We start from the raw sequence: 17826 nt of genomic DNA on the forward strand, positions 1-17826 counted from the left end.
CTATGAATGAAGGGAGACACACATTTCAGTAGCATGGCTATTCTGTACATATTTTCGCAGGAGAAGGTGGAGCATGATATGCAGGTGCCTTTTTCTTTCTGTTGTCTATAAAAGAAGTCTAAGGTGCATGTGTGAGTACCAAGGTTAGGTGAGAATGAATCCCTCTCCTTAGTCTGTCTGCTAATGGAAGGAAGATGTTAGGATAAAGGAGAAAATTCTCATGTTTCCCTGAGAAGAGGCAATGCAGGCTGAGGTCACACCTTCTCAGTGTCCTGCACTAGAGATGCTAATGGTTCTCAGTTCATTTGATAACTGCAAGAAAGGCAGATCAGGGATGCCAGCCCATAAACGAAGAAGCAAAGAAAACAAAGCTGTCTTGGCTCCCACCATGTGACAGCAGAAATATTATTGGCCAAGTGGAAAAAGACAAAATCTGTTGAGGAAGAAATGCTATTTCCAAGCTTTATAAGAGGAATCACAAACATTAAGAATAAACAAACTGGAGAGTATAAAATATTGGTTGTGTTCCCCTTTTAATATTTGCAAGTATGACGAGAGGGGATGTGCTGGATCTGCTGGAGATGTGTGAGACTACAACGTGCTGAAATGCTTGTCTTACAAGGCTCTGGGGTTAAATCATTATATGGGCAAGCAAACTTAATGAGTAGGTTTCTTCTAATGGCTGGCTCTTTGGCTCAGTTCTGTACGGTGCTGTGTGCCCTCAAACGCCACTGAAGATGCTTGGAGTGATTCACAGGATCCCTCTCTTTGTGCTCAGGTTTAATGAAACGGAGAGAATTGTTTGATTTGTTCCATCGTTCAAAGATGTACCCAGCAATAGCGTTAGTGCTTTTCTCTCTCTCTCTGCGCAATGACACTTTTATTTTTTTCTGTTATTATGTGCCTGTTGTTTCTGCAGCTCTCAGTCAGGGCCAGTCTGCCAGGTGTCTGGCCTGTGCTACATAGACACTTGCATACATGGATTAACACAGTTCAAAGCAGATTTGGTGTACATTTCAGTTGCGTGGGCAAGTGTTTGGGCTGCTTCACTGGGGAGCAGCACCACGCTGACTAAATTCCTGACAAAATACCTGCCCTCCTCCTACTTTGCAGCTTGCCACACCCTTGTCAGGATTAGAAAAATCTCAGCCCAGGGTTTTTTCTAGCATCTGTGATGCTAAATGTGTCAGGTATGTATTTTTTTTCCCATTTCTGTTGTATTTTGCTTTGCTTTCACTTTGTTGTGGATGCAACACGTTGGAGGATTTAAGCCATGATTCCACCCTCGCTGCAAGGGTAACCTTCCTGGGAAACACCCTGGGAACAGGATTCTCCTTCAAAATATATCTGGAAACACTGAAGAAAAGAAGCGGCATGTTCATTGACAAGGAAAATTTGTCCAAGGCCAAATTACTGTGTGTGGATGGACTGGAAATGTTTACAGTGCATCCTGCCAGACCTGAGGAAGTAGGTGCAGTGTCTAGTTTTACAGTGAGAAATTCAACCACCTCTAAAAGTACTAATGAGATTTGGAGTATTTTGTGGGCTGAAAAGGGGTGAAAAAACCACAGCTCCTCTCTATTTAATTCACAGAGACTAGGTTTATTAACTTCTGGGGTCCTGATATAAGCATGCAGGCTGGTAGGCTGACATTGCTGACATTTCTGTATGTGTTTTGATCATCTGTGTGAATGACCAAACACTCTGTTGATGGCCAGTGCACTAAGACCTCTGCAGACTTTTGTAACCTGACTGCATGTGCAAAGCAGTGTCTGGCAATAAACCAAGAGAGCTAGTGGGAAGTGTATTTTAGCAGGCAAATGGTCCTGCTCGTGCCAAACATGGCATAGGACCATCTTTGTGAATGAAGGGCAGAGCATCTGGAAATAAATAGAATTCATGATACAGGCCTCTTGATTTCTTTTGAGGTTTTACATCTTTCTAACATTCATAAGAATTTAGGTCTCACCTGAGTCAGTGGTGAGTCAAACCATGCGTGGTGAGATCTTTTGCTTTCCTTCCACTGTGTCAGTCTATTCACAAACTCCTGACAAATGCTCTATTTGAAGTTGTTTCAGGTCAATGTAAATCAGGCAAGAGTTAGGTAACATTTTCCCTGGCTTGGCAGCAAAGTCCTAGTGGTGATCTAAATTGTAAAGCTCAATGTCATGAAAGAACTTCACTGAGCATATTCTTCAGGTTAGTGTAAAGGTCAAGAGTAAGCATCCTTGAAGGATTCATGTTGATCTGTGGCAAAAAGTTTCTTGGATTTAGCTCTGTAGTTTCCAGTGCTGATCTCAAGTCTGCCAGACCACTGCACCGATGCTTGGAGCAGAGTCAAGTATGGTTTGCACAGGAACTGTCCATATTCAGAGCTTCTGAGCTCTAAAAATAATCAGACCTGAGATCCAGTCAGATTTGCTGAGAAAACACAAGAAGGCTTCTTAGAGCAGTCTTGGACTACCGCGCCTCTACCACAGGCTAAGCTGACAATGCCACACATGCTAAACCTGCGACTTCTGTGGAGCAGGAGAGGGGAGAAAAGAGTGATAAGGGGAAAAATATGGAGGAGAGCTTCTCTTAAGTGGACTACAGGACAAATGAAGAAGCATTGGAGATACAAAAAAGTTGGAAAAGGATAAGGGGAAGCCCTGTGTTGCTTAGCTAAGGCCAAATAATTCTGATTTTGCCTAGCAGAGCCACACTTCACCGGAATAATGAATTTTTTGCATGGACTTTTGCATTGGTAAGATGTGTTGTTTCTTGAACTGCTAAAACTACAGTAAGACTCTCTTAAGTTGCATATAGACTTCTGGGAAGAACTTTACATCTGATGTGAAACAGAAGACTCCTGACCTGAGTCACCTGGGCAGTATTCAGTTTCTCCTGCTTAGATTAGCCTTTTCAAAGAAACTACTATGTACTTGATTTGTGAATGTTTTCCTGTTCTTCTGCAAAATAGTAAAGGCACATGGCAGTGCTGCTAGGAAATTCCACTTGGGTTCCCTTTGTACTCTACCCTAACCCAGGGGCAGAAGTTGTGTTGCCTATGAGGGATGGTAGAGAAAGCAGAAAGCTTTTAAACACACAGAAGTTTACAAAATTGGGATTCTTTTTCAACCTATCTGGAACTTCATGATCTCACTCCAAGGGTTATGGAGATACTTGGGTGCTAGTGAAAGTCAGGGGCCTGAAGAACTATTTTGTTTTTTTCTATCTGTCCTCCTTTTCTCAGTATCTGCATCTCATGTAGGCAGATCCCCAACTAAATTGTGAAATGTCACATCCATTATCGCAGGACTTACTGTTTAGATGAACATCTTAAGCTGCCAGAATATTCAGTAGTAGACCCCTTAGCGAAAATGTAGCGTGCTCCATCAAGAACTTGGCTGTTCTTGTATGTGTCAAGTGTTTTTCAGAAAGATATTGCTTTATTTTTGGCTTTGTTTAGAAGAACATGGAAGTGTTAACAATTTATTCACAGTGTGAGACAAACAAATATTAATAGAATTTTAATGAAGGCCTCTCAACAGGCTTTGAAGATTTTTTTATCGAGTGTTGTGTGTGTTCCTGTTAATACTGTGAGGGTCAAAAACACAGGCATCATAGGACAAGTATGGAAACAACTGAACCACATTGCCAGAGACAGCAAGAAAGAAGAAAGGAGGCAATTTCAGCTGGACAGTACCAGATGCTCTGTCACCACCAAAGCCAAAGCAATTATTTCCAGATTCCCTTACAAATTATCGTGTAATGGCGTGAACAGACTCGGGGGCACTTGAAATGCATCTTCACATATTGCTCCAAGGTGGAAGGGGCTTTCCTGTTTTGGGTTCATCTTACGTCTCTCTTTAAATAATTGCTTCTCAGTTCTGCCTTTTTTATACATATAATTTAAAACAGCTGCTACCTGCAGATAGTCCCTTAAAAGCCTACATTTTTAAGTAAACAGAGGCACTGTTTCAGGCCTTCAGCTTCCCATCCTTACACCTCAGTGACCTTAATAATGCCTCTGCCTACTGAAGTGATAAAGAGAGGCTGTACTTCTGTTGGCCCCTGCTCTCTGAAGTGAAATATTGAAGCTTTCATTTTGTTAGTGAGAAAATCCTTGCTATGCACTCTCTCCTCTCTGACCCCATATTTTATTACTGTACTGTAATCTTTTTTTGGGCCACCACTAGCTCTAATGCCAGCTTTTTGCGGAGAGATAGTGGTGTATCTATGGAAGGCAGCTTCCCAAAGGCTGAATGCCCTTCCCTGATGAAAGGCTCTCTTCGTTAGTGGACAACAACATAAGGGTCAACTATCACCAAGTGTGCGATACCAACCTACTTACCATCTGAATGCAATAAGGATGCTGGTCACTTCTACTCTATTAGCCCATAGAGCAGCTTTATAATTAGCAATTTCCATTTCAACACAGCACATTGCTGAAGGGCACAGCTTCAGGTGCAGTTCATTCCCAAATGAACACTGATAACTCCGTCCCTTCTAAATCGTTGTGCCTTTATACTGTCCAAAACATTACCTGATTTAATGTAGAGTATGGTTCAGTCACATTTCCTTTGCCCTCTGCAGTTTGGTGGCTTTCACCCAGTCCTTTGCTTGAAATGTGACCACACGGAAAGGCATAAGATGCTGGGGGATAATGGAGGTGGGTACTCATTCAGGGTCCCAGAAAAAAAACACATTGGCAGCAGCGATTTGGTGTGATATATAGGACTAGGATATGTCAGGACTAATTAACTTGAATCTTAGTGTGTATCAAAACAAAGACCTGTAACTATAGTAAATTTTTTTCCTTGGTCCTTGGACAGATTTCTCACACATGCCACTGTCACCTACACTTGCCCTGTTAGACCTGGGCTTTCAGCATGGTGGTTAGAGGGAATCGAAGCCTAAAAACCTTGCTCTTACATAAGGCTTTTATGGGATCTTACTTTCAGCTAAATACTAACAATACTGAAAATAGTTTACTAACCTCTTCAGGAAGCCAACTAACTCTTAGATTTTATTCAGAGAAGGGCTTTGCTGAAGTCAGTAGAAAAAAAATTAGGATCCCTCCCTCTGATGTTCAAGGGCCTCAGGGTATGAAGCCATCACTGCAAAATACTGTAGCGATATCCTAAAGGGAAAAACAAACGGAGCAGCTCTGGTTTAGTTTGCTCTAACGGCTTGTGCTCTTAGGAGCAGCTTCCATTTCAGTTTTTTAAACTTTTATCTCGGAGGGCAGGGCAAGTTCACTGCTCACATCTAGCAGGAGCTGCTGCCAAAAGGACAGTTCAGTTTGATTCCTGACACTGCATGCTAGCAAAAGAAAAGAGGAAAAAAGGATTCGCTGGTTATGAGGGAGCCTGTGTTTGCAGAAACCCTTCCTTCTCCCTCTCCAATTTTTATCGCTTTCACTCTGTGTGATGGCATCTTGTTTTACCAAGATGCCTGTGGGATAGCTGGCTGCTTTTATGGTCTTTTATGCATATTCACCTGCTTCAGGACAACAGAAGCTACAATATATTTCAGCTGCACCTTGGGAGAAATGCATTATAGTCACAAGGGACACCAGACAGACCCCTTGCCTTGCTAGACTCAAAGAATCCACCTTTGCACCTGCTCACGCTATGGACACCCGTGGTCCCACTGGCAGTGCGTGAGATGCAGCCCCTTTCCCCCAGTCTTCGGTGTTCCCCTCTCCTACCCACTATCTTCATTTATTATGCAAGCCTTACTAATAATTGCCCAGTCTTTCCAGGCTCCTCTGTGCATGACCTTACCCTTAAGATTTAATTCTGAAGTGACTTAAAAAAAAAAAAAAAAAAAAAAAATCTATTTTCTCTTCCTGCTTTCCCCCTTTTTATTTTTATTTTTCTATGTGTGTGTCTCATGTGCTGAATATTAAATAAGAAAACAAAGATGTATATCATCTGGAGCTGAGAAGGAGCACAGGTGCACCTACCAGGCAGCAAGCGAAAACAAAACAATTCATTTAAAAGTTTTTGATTCACTATTGTGCACTCATACTTTATTCGACAGCCCGATATGACACCTCGAGTCCGCCTACACGTGCACACAGCTTGGAATGGAGATGTTTTCTTGGCTCCTGCACGTTATGATTTTTTGCCACAGCTCTGCTCGAAGTTGCTTGGCACAGGTGCTTTCCTAAGTATTCTGAGGAGGGGGAGGATGGGGGGTTATGAGGGAAGAGTGGGGCGTAAAAAAGACAAAAGAACAGAACATGAAAAGAACAGAACATCTCAAATATTTATAAGTGTATTTCTTTACCAAATGTGCTAGCCTCAGTCCTACTGGCTATAGGCAAAGTTTCCATTCATTTTCCAAGTCTGTGGTTTTGTTTCATGCTGGGCAATCCTCTGTCTAGCAAGGCACGAAAGCAGAGCTTGGCTCTGGGTGACTTTGACAGGAGGTCTGCATGGCAACAACAGAAAAGCAATCCCTGTATAGAAATCTTTGTTTACCAACTTGAGTTATTGTTTTTAGAAGAACAAGTAATTAGTCTAATTCCTCTAATATTTTATTGGGTTCTGGTCAGGGTAGGCAGCAAAAATGACTCTTACATGGCTTAGGGGTGGAACTGGCTCTCCTGGTTTTGCTCTGGCTTGCTGTGTATCCTTGGAAGGTCACTTCAGTCCCCATGCTTTTTTTCTCCTTCCTTTGTCTCCTAAGACTGTAAGCTCTTCTTGAGACAAAATGTCTTTGAAGTGTTTGTGTCATATCTCCCACACAAGGAATTGGTGAGCTCTCTGGTAGTGGTGTATGTGGGTGGAATCTGCTCACTCCTGTCCTGTCTGTGAGAGAAAGAGGTGGGATGTGAATTGTCCCAACACCCATGTCTGTGGCCTCACCCCATTTTACTGTAAATCCATAGTTGGATTTAGTCCATTTGTTTTACTCTGCAGATGGAGCCAGAGAGCAGCAACCCTGACTCCTGGCCCCTTTCAGGACACTGTAAGTGTACAGTGGAGAAATGAAGTGTTGGAAGTGCACTGACTCCCGTGTTATCTCTGCTGTAGCTTCCACACTGCAGGCTGTGGAAGGATGTGTTTTTTCCCTATATAGGGAAAAAACCCAACATCAGGCTATCTGTTTATGGGCTCTGAGCTAAGTGTTACTCCTCAGGAGCAAGATCTTGGAGTTTTGAGAGATGCTTCAAAACATAAGCTCATGTTTTGGTAGAAATGCTCATTTTTTCGGTGGAAAAACAAATAAAATGTTAGGAATTGCCAAGAAAGGATTAGAGAAAAAGCATAAAATAACCTTGGTTAACTCCTACCTTTAATACTATATGCATTTCTCATGTCCTTGTCTCAGGAAGAATGTAGTGCAACTAGAAAGGATTCAGAGGCAATGGGGGTGGTTAAAGATATGTGATGACTAAATAAACTGGGACCTTTCAGTCTGGAAAAGAGACGACAAAATCTTGAAAGGCACAGGTAAGGAAGATAATTGATTGTATATTGTTTGCACCAGCGGGAGAGCTAAGGCGCATGGATCGAGGCTAGAGAGAGCCAGGCTCAAACCAAACAAAAGGTGGTGGGTGATTTCTCATGCAGTGGGCAGCAGCACATCTGTGCAGTTCTGTGATGGAGAAAGTTGTGGATGCTAACACTTTGCAGTGAGTTTGAAGGGAGACTAGAGAAGTTTATCCAGTTGCCCAGTCACTGTAGCTCCACAATGGTAAAAGTGCTTTCACCAAAATAAAAAAGATAGTGGCCGTGAGATGAGCCTGAGATCTGTGAATGTTGGACAGATTCTGAGCTATCACTTCCCCTGAGGATGCAGGGCTACCAAAATGAGCACTAGTTGGTTTGAATGGTGATACCTAACCCTTTTACCAAAATCTTCAAACTAAAGGTCACGGATATTAAAGTTATAAGAACAGTCAGAATAAGATAGTTCCCTAGGGCAGGAAGAGGGAGCGGTGAGAAATAAAAGACAGAGTGGCATATTAGGACAGGAAAGGGAAACCTACGATAGGTTTCTATGTGTATTAACAAGATGTGTTAATAGGGTTTTTGCCATGCTGCCTGGCAGGACAGTGACTCACATGTTTCATAATCTGCTGTGCCAGTCCTGGACCTGTTTCGTGGCCAGTGCTGAGCCAGGAGAGAGACACTGGTTTGAAAAGGCACTTAATGAATGGGTTAATAGAGGAAAATCACAACCCACATGCAAGGGAGGATAAAAAGCAGGATAAAACTTTGGACCTGGTTGTACTAGAGTTACCAAGAGAAAAGCAGGAAGATATTTTCTTTAAAAAGAATTAATTCTCTGCAGTGGGGATGTTCCTTGAAGGCAGATGAAGGACTTAAAGAAATATTGCTAAAACAGTGGATGAAAAATGGAGGAGTGTGAAGTGCAGACTAGCTACTTGTAGGTGTCCTGTAGATTAGATGAGAGAATGATTGAAGAAGAAATCCCCACTGGAAAACAGCCCGTGCATGGGAAGGGCATGCCTGGTTGACAACACCGGTGATGCAGTAGGACCCTAACCAGAAACAGCAGAAACAACAGCTCAAGAGAGCAGGAGCTAATCAGGTATTCATCCGAAGGATAAAGTTCTGGAAAAATTACACTGGGTTAAAATATGCTTGATCTGTAGAAAGCACTCAGGTAGGAACTGGAAGAAAATGTATAGTCACCATATGTATAGTTTAATTCATAAAGCACTCATGGTGAGCCACCACAGGTGGCACAGAATGCCTGCTACCACTTAGGATAAGGACTCTGCAATCCTGCTGAAGGTCTGTGGTGCCACACTCGCCATTATGCTGTGTACACTTTCTGCTGAAGGATATCACAAGAGCAGCCACCTTCTCCTGTGTGATATTCAGTTATACCTACCAGGAGGAGGAAGTGAGGGAGCAGTTCTTAGTGCCTTAAAGGTGCTTTTTCCTTGCCTAGAGGGAGATAAAGATGAATTGGTTATAAATTATTTGTAACTCGCACAAAGGGCACGCTCCCAGGAACATCGTCTGGAAATTAGTGGTTGATGGCAGTGGAACTAGTTACCTCCAACCCTGATTCTGCATTTGTAGAGATGCAGCCACTGAAGGCTGAGGTGATGGTGGATGGGTTGCTGAGTTTACCCCACCGATTTATGCCTGCAGTCATCAGGTTATTGTGATCAAGTTTTGGTGTGCCCTGGTTATTTCACAAAGTTTTCAATGATTCCAGCCAAGCAAGGTCTGAACCGGCTATGCCAGTGCAAAGCTCATCCATCCACACGAGGGATCTCAGGAAAGGTGAACATGATTGCACTTTAAACTGGATCTTTTACACTGCATTAAGCATTGAAGAGGGTGTTTGTATTCCAAATTAAAGAGGTTTTATTTCAAGTTTCTTTATTCCAATACCAAAACAGAGCCTAGAAAAGGGGGAGCTGCATTTCTATCCAGGAAGACACTAAGAAGCAGTCAGGAAAAAATTCCAAAGGATGCCTTTTCCTGAGAAGGACTTTATAGCCTTTAAAGAAATCAAACAATGTCCCCTTGCAGATGCAAAATGCGAGAGCTTGCCCCTCTGTAGTACTTTTCAAGCACCTGCACAGGAGGAATAGAAAAGAGTAAGCAGTTTTGGGTGAGAAGGGCTTATTGCCTTTCCATTTCTGTTCTCTGGCTTGGTCCCACTGCGCACAGTGGGAAAAGTGACAGCTCCAGGCACTTGACCAACTGTGTTTACCTGGTAGTGCTTAACCAGCTTGATAACTATTGCTAATTCTGAGTCAAACAGATTTATCTATATAACTCAGTCTTTTTGTGTGCAATAACCTTTCTGCTTGAGTTGCTTTTCCAAGATGGTTGGTGAAATGAAATTGGATGCCATTTCATTTGTACATCTGCTACTACTGTTTTTATTTACTTGAAATGCTGAATTGTTGTGCAGCTTACAATACAGACAGTGTTTTTATTGGAGGTTTGGAGAATAAATGTCATGTCTATGGAGATAAGCAGAGAAGAAGAGGGAGCCAGTGGACATTCTTCCAAATTAGCAAGGAAGACGGTGAATGATTTACACAACTTCAGAAGATCCATGTGCCAATGCACTGCCACTGCAAAGCATGAATTTGCAGAATGCCCTTCTGAAACCTGCTCAGAGCCATTGTCGCCTTCCAGTTTTGGAAGTTGTCCACTTGGAAAAGAAGCACTTAAATATATCTCTAATGCCTGTGATGACACATGCCAAGTGCATTTCAATGGAGTTTTCTGTAATGACTGATTTTCACAAATCATTAATGTCCTTGGAGTGTATCTCTGTCACCTAAAAGCATGGTTACCTGGAAAATGCTGGTAGTGGAACCTGCCAGAATTCTGTATTTCTGACATTGGTATAGTCCACATTATGACGGGATTATTTTGGACATTTAAGCAGGGGGATGGGCCAGAATTCTGTTCTGTGAGTCCTTTTTGCAAGTGATAAATTGAATTTCTGTACCATAAGAAAACCGTATCTTTACTAGAAAGCTTCCCAAATGTCCACATGCATCATAAAAATGGGAGACATTCTGTTCGAATGGAAGTGTTCTTGGTGAAAAAAAGATTAGTAACTGGTGAAAGGCCAGATAAAGACATATTTTAAGTGCTACAAATGGATTTACTCTTCAACTGGGATTGTCAGTAGGTACTGCTTAGCTGTTGAGCAGTGAAGCATTGTATGACATAATAGACATGGCAAAATGAACAATTTCTAACTCCAGCAGATCTGTAGCTCTCTAGGATTCAGAAATACCAACCAGGTCTTGAACTTTCATTGGAACCGCTTCAGAACAGTTGGATAGACCTGGTAAGAGTTGAATAGATGTAATCCACCTGTCTGACTCCTGGCTAGCAAGTCCTGAGAGGAGATGTTGATGACCTACTGACAGCAACAAAGATAAAGAAGCAAGTGCATGGTGATTTCAAGAAGAACAGAGTGATGCTTTTGAAACTGACCCTCCCCCATTGAAATATGACCAGATGGCCATGGTGGTAGCAGAAATAGCTGATGTAGATCTCAGGAAATGAACTTATACAATACACATTGCAATTTTTTTGGTAATCATGCTAATTGTTGTCCTAAGATGGACATAAGCAAAGTAATGTCCTCAATAGGATCTGTCCTCTGGGCACCAGCGTGGTTCAATGACTCCATATAAAAACCACAGAAGGCAATAGAGGCGTAGTACAGACTGCAAGTGCTGCTGAATATGTCCTCTTGCCATCTGGTTAGGATGCGCCTGCTCCAGAGAATAAATGGTAGTAACAGAGCATTTTCACAGCTTATGGACTGTGCCTGGTTGTCAGCACTGTGTGAAGATGAAGAAAATCCTGCAGAACTGATGTAACTTTTAAACTTTACCAGGACATATCAATAAAAGCTGCTGAGAGATGCAAAGTAGATCCAAGGCAAACAGTCTTTTCAAAAGCGTAGCAGCAAGTCCCACACGAAAGAACATTTTTTTTTCAGCAGGTCAACAAAGTCAAGCCTAAATAGATCCTTGAACAAAGAATAAGAGAAAAATAAGCACGTTACAGAGAAAACTTGTCAATGCTGTACCAGAGTTCCTATGCAATGTTCTGACCAAAGATCACTGTGTGGAAATTGAACTCAAATTATCTCAGAAGCAAGAAGATTCATGTATTATTCTACATGTGTTTAGTGACTCAGATGATAGCTGCAAATCAGTCATAACCCACACATATATCCTTGAGCTCTTCCTGCATTAATGTCTTGCTCAATATCTCAGAAAGCTGAAACACAGTCATAACTAGGACACTGTTAATGTAATATAATAGACTGTATAAAAGTAGTGTGTTCTCTTGGAAATGCTGTACTTGAAGCACTTGAAAGCAAGTAACCCTAACATTTAGGCAAAGACAATGCCACTGTCACCTGCCCTTTTTCAAGCTTGGCAAACACTGTGCAAACACTGATTTCGGCAAATGTTTTCATACCAAAGATCTTAGTCCAAAAGGGGTGAAATAGCCCACCAAACTTGTGTCACGGAAATCCCATTTGTTCTGTTATGTTCTCTGTGCAAACTGTCAAGAAGGAATTTGGGGGTAAACTCCGCTATGTGAATTCCTCCTCCTGTTCTGGATCCATGAAGTCATGGCTGGGTAACTGATGCCAAAAGGAGTTTGGGCAGTTGACAGATGTCTATATTGCCATCACCCAAAGCAGTCTGGGCATCTGCAATGCCACTGTGTCTATTCCCCACCAAAACAGTGACTGCATGTGCATGAGGAATGGTCTCAAGTGCCCAGAGACAGGCAAACCACAAATCTGAACCAATCAAAAACTGATTATAAGGAGGAGAATGATGTGCAGTATCATCTCAACAGAGATTCTGAAGAGAAGAATTATATTAGAAATTTTAGAAACAGTAGTTTCTTCAAGGAGGCTTACAGCAAATCTAACATGCCTTCATTAACAAAAAGCATGTACCTACCTTCCTAACATTTGAAAAATTATTTTTGCTTCTAGTTCCTTAATTGCTGTAGGAATCTTGGTTTCTTAATACATATGAAATGTGTCATAATGCAAAATATATTTGTCAGAATTTAGGAGGGTACTGCTATTAAGAATATAATCGCATCTACTAAGCTACTGGTGAGCAGAGATTATGAAGATTAATGGGAGCCTAGGGACAGAGAGATCTGAAAAATAAAATCAAGGAAAAAATCTCAGGTGACACCAATAACATATTTCTTTCCATGGTGCCTTGACTTTGAAGAGAACTTGGGATAATCCAGCAAGTTCTTGTGGCTTATTGTGAGACATTGGTGGTAGACTGTTACAGACTAGGGTTGGATGAAATTTTTAGTAAAGTGGAAAGGAATTACTGGCTAGAGTTGAACTAAAATAGAAATCTAGTAAGAGCTTGATCAAAGAAAAAATATTGCTTTGTGCAACCAGAATAATTTTGTGCGACTTGGGATGAAACATTTTATTAATTTTTTTTGATATTGCTATTCTTTTGTAAAATTTTTCACTGCTGTTGTTAAATGTTGTTAGTTTTTTAAAAGAGAGAATGCAGTTTTACAATGAAAATCCAAAATTTTAATGAGAGAATGATACTGGTAGGGTTTCCTCAGGATTTTCTCTCTCTCCTTGTCTCCCTCTCTCCCCCCTAAAGTGCTGAAATGCAGAACAGGAGACAGTAGCTGAGGCAGCCAGTCGGTAGGAAACCCTTCACACACCTCTTCTGCTAAAGGGAATTCTTTGTCATCTTTGATCACAGTAAGGAAGTGGCCAGAAAAAAAGTTGAGTCTTGCCTGCGTGTGGCCCAGGTGGTGGTTTGCAATGTTCCTACAAGCCCTTTGATTTCTAGGGTGAGGTGTCTCCCCGTTGCGCCTCCTTCTGCCTGGCTCCTCCGGCCTCCCCGGCAGATACCACCTTCATTGCAGCACGTTAGAGAGGTTTCACCTTCTTGTCAGAGAGAAATGCTAAAATGAATGTGCTCGAGATCTGTAGAGGGGCTTGTTTAAATGAAGGGTACTGATAGCTGGCCTGCCAGGCAGCGAGGGGAGCGTGGCCGCGTCCCACCAGAGGAGTGGGAGCAGGCAGCCCCTGCTGCCATGGGGAGCACAGGAGTGGGCTGGGGGGCTCTGCCGGGCTCCCACCCTGGCCGGGCTCAGCAAACCACATTGGACAGCCATGCGGACTGACAGGGTGAGCTGTGCCCGCTGTTTTACGACTGGAGTTTTACACCAAGTACTTTTCCTGGGGTCTTTTCTGCAGTGACACTAATGTCCTTGACAGGTGGCCATTGCTATAGTAGGGTGAATCGTGGTGCTTGAGAAAACAGAGCCCTGAAGTGACAGCATAAGGATGCATATCCTTCCCTGGTTGTATGTTTCTGTTTTATGCAGCTGTAAGAAATCACTTTTCCTCCTTTATGAGGGGATAAGTCAAAAGTCTTTTATATTGTTTTTTCAGATCAACCTAACTCTCCAAGTTCTGACAGATGAATTGGGGTGAAAAAGGACTACATAAGGCTCCTGATCTTGCTGTGCTCTCCATGCACAGAAAGATAGACAAGTCTGGATGTGAAGAGAAAGATTCCTGCTCATTGTGCATCTTAAAGGTCAGCGCCCCTTACACTACATCACTCCCTCCTACCTTTAGGTGGTCAAATAGCTCACACAAACCCAGGAGACAGGCCAGAGTCAGACGATTTAGATCTGGAGCTAGGTTTCAAAGGCTCCAAAAATCAACTTTCTCAGCAGATCTGGGCTTAAGTTTGAGCTCATTGGGAAAATAGAGTTCAGCTGCAAAAACTCCACATGGGGTGTGAGATCCGTTTTGCGGCCTCAAACATGGGTGGTGGGAAACAGTCCTGGTGTCAGATTTTGGCCATGTTTGATTCTAGCAAAACTGGATTTTGTTTTTATTTTAGTTCTGCAGAACAAAATTTAAAACCCTGCTGAACTTGCCAGCCTAGTGCTGCTATTTCCAAAGTCTCTTCTGAGTGCATCTGCCCAACGCAGTGCTGCACCGGCTGCCAGGTAAAACTGAAATACATTGCTCCTCATGAAATACCATACCACGCCATTAAATGCTTAGGGATAAATACGTATGCAGCTCACTGATTAAGGGATAACTGAAAGTCAGTTCCATCAACATATCTTTAAAATCATGAGAACATTTTCTCCTTCTTCTTCAAAGATATTTTAGGGCTAGGATGGAAAACGAAGATGTAAGCCAACTTAACCCTGTGTTACCTTTTGCGTGGCTAGTCAGGCCTGCCTGCTGCCCTTCTACTTGCACGCTGAGGTCTGCACCTTCCCTTACCCTCCTCGTACAAGCAGGGGACCTACATAGAAACTATCCTTTCTGAAGCGCCACCTCAAGGGAGGGCAGTTATGTGCAACCCCCATATAATCACATGCGATGGTTTCTGGTAGCTTCCTTATTGTGCAAATCTTCTGACTAATCTCTTGTCTCACAGTTCATATTCATATGTTTAATTTCTCTGTGGGGCACTTGGGCCAAATCTTAAGTGGTGTAAATCATGATGGTGCCATTAGCCATGCTGACTTCAGCAAAGCTGTGCAGATTTATAGCAGCTGAAGGTCTGGACCCCTATTTAAAAACAGAGTTTTCTCAACTCTGAATTCCTGGACTTTTTTTTAACCTATTGCTTAGAAACGGATATAGCTGAAATAAATAAATAAATGCATAAAGTCAAGAGTATTATAGGATGTGGCTCTGTTTCCATGGAAACCTGATCTTTTTCTTATCCAGCTCTTTTTTTTCTCTGTTAGCCAATTTAACCTCTATCCTTCTATTAAAACTCCTTCTCATTAAGCACAAGGTTGCAGGTTTCTGTAAGAGAAATGTGGGCAGAGAAATATCAGCTTTTGCATCTGTTTGGTGAATTAAAAAAAAAGCATCTGAGCTGTAGGGAAGAATGTGGAGGAGGGTGAAGGCAGTGGGAAATATAATCGTATTAAAAATAAAAATACGAATAAGTTTGGATAATCACTCCGTAAATTGGTAGCAGGCATGCAATCCATGTCAGTATCTTTTCTTCCTGTATTTGTTCCACTCCACATTACATTAAGAGATGCTCTGTCACTTAGGTGTACAACAGGATGCAGTCTGGAGTAATATGACACAATATTAGTTACATAATGGTATGTGACCAATAACATTTAAAAGCAGAATTTGCTGGCTGACTGGCTTGATGGGTTGGTGTTGGAGGGGGAGTTGGATATTGTGGCAGTTCTCTGTCTCTTTCTCATTTTAATTTCTGAGTCACTTTCTCAGCCGTGGTGACAGGGCTTTCACATTGAGAACTGCCAATAACGGATTCAGCTCTTTTCTGAAAGTCTCCTGCTAATTAATTCATACTCTGAAATGCACCTGAATGACAATGGAGGCTTCTGAGCTATTCCTGAGTGCTTTCTACTGGGCCAAGTTGCTCTTTCTGTCATAACATTGGACACCGCTTTTGTCCTGTCTGCCCTGGTAATGTAGTCGTGATTTTTTTAAGTGGTGACCTGACCCAGCCTTGGGAGCTAGAACATTGTTTTTCTCTCTCCCTCTGTTCTGTGATTGCTGAAAATGTAGTGTGCTTCAGTGGCAAGGTGCTGAACTTCCACTGAGGATAGGAGTGCAAGCACCCAAGTCAAGAGATATTACAGAAAATTACATAAATATTCCTGCATTTTTGTCATCTGTGGCGTCTAGTGTTTTTTAAGCACATCTTTTGTAAAGATCTTGTTTCAGTAAGCTCCAGGCTGGTCCTGATCTCAGTCTAGTCTTGTAGGTCTTGTGAAGCTGTGATTTCTTCTGCATAGAGAAGGGTCAAGCAGTTTGACTGTGGGTGAGATCAGAGGGCGTGAAAGCTCCATAGGGGTAAAAATGTTTTTTTGATTTTCTGAAGAAGCATTAGTCAAGCTTATGTGGTGTATGTAAATATTATTCATAGTGAATTTTATGATACTAATTGTGTGTCTGAGAGAAAGATACACACTCTAACATGTCAAACAATGTCTTCCTTTCCCCTTCCTTTCATGCTTCCAACAACTGTAACTCCTCCCGTACATTGCCTGGTTTCAGGACATGGCTTCCATGGGAGTTTAAACCAGTCATGTCTGAAAACACATTTAGGAGCGGAGTGGATGAAACGTTCTTCTTCCCAGAGCTCCATGCTTGCACTGCCTTCCCTGACAGCGGGGAACTGCAGCTGGCTCCTCTTCGTCATTACAGCACTGCTGCTCTCTTCCTTCAGCAACATCTCTTTCAGTGTCCTGTGAACCTGGTGGCCAGGAGGGAGCCAAGGCCAACCACGGCCGCACTTCTGACTTGCTCACGGAGCAGTAGTAAAACTGGTTTACTTGTCAAGGTGCTAATCAGGCCTGCAGGTGAGAACCTTGGCTGCGATACAGCCACTTTTCTCACCCTAAGTATTCAGCAGAGCTTTGTGTCAGAGAAGTGAGGTGTAAAACTAACTGAGCATGTTGTGTTCGTCATGGCTCAGTGGAGCCATGTTGTATGCGCTTTGCAACCCAGGGGGCTCATTTGAAGCAACCAGGTTGGATTTCCAAAAAATCTTCCATGCTATGGCCCAATCACTGGCCATATATCAGGGTGTCCAGCCCTGAGAAGGAAAGGTTGGACATCTGTTAAGCGGGCTGCAAGGTGAATAACTTTTTGGTGGGCTGGAAACAATTCTTGCAACCTTTATGTGCAACTGCCTCTCTTCCCTGGGATCCTGTATTTCCTCCCCTGTCACATAAACAAATACTGTCATATGGATAAAATGCCTTTGTCACACACTTTGCACCCTTTGTGTGAGTAGGCACTGCTTGTACCAACAACCATGTGATCAGATATGTGCTCATTATGTGATAGGATCTGTCAGTCATACAATGATAAGGCAGAGGTTCAAGTCCTATGTGATAAAGCAGAAGGTCAAGGTGACCTGGGAGACAAGGAGTTAGAGAAAGGATGACAGGTGACATGACCCGCACATTCAAATGGTTAGATATCAGCACCTGAGATCACTTACAAACTCTCCCATGAACGGAACTTATGATGCTTGTCTTGGATAAATAAAAGCAGGGAAAGTCTTCATTTCCCATCGCCGGAAATGATCTCCAGAGTCATTCTGTTCCCACAGAGATACTGATTTAATTAAATATGTATCACTTCCTTTAATTATTTCTTGGATAAACTTTGTGGGAGTAGGGAATGGGAAGGGGGAATTCCCACGGGAACTACCAAGCATGTTACTAATTGATTTAGAGTCTTTTCTTTACCTAGGAAGTGTATCCTCTGGTAATCCTAGGATGCCTTTGCACTTGCACTGGACTTCCTTGC

The sequence above is a fragment of the Aptenodytes forsteri genome, unplaced genomic scaffold, assembly GCF_000699145.1.
Source record: "Aptenodytes forsteri isolate BGI_AS27 unplaced genomic scaffold, ASM69914v1 Scaffold398, whole genome shotgun sequence".
NCBI classification, from domain to species: domain Eukaryota; kingdom Metazoa; phylum Chordata; class Aves; order Sphenisciformes; family Spheniscidae; genus Aptenodytes; species Aptenodytes forsteri.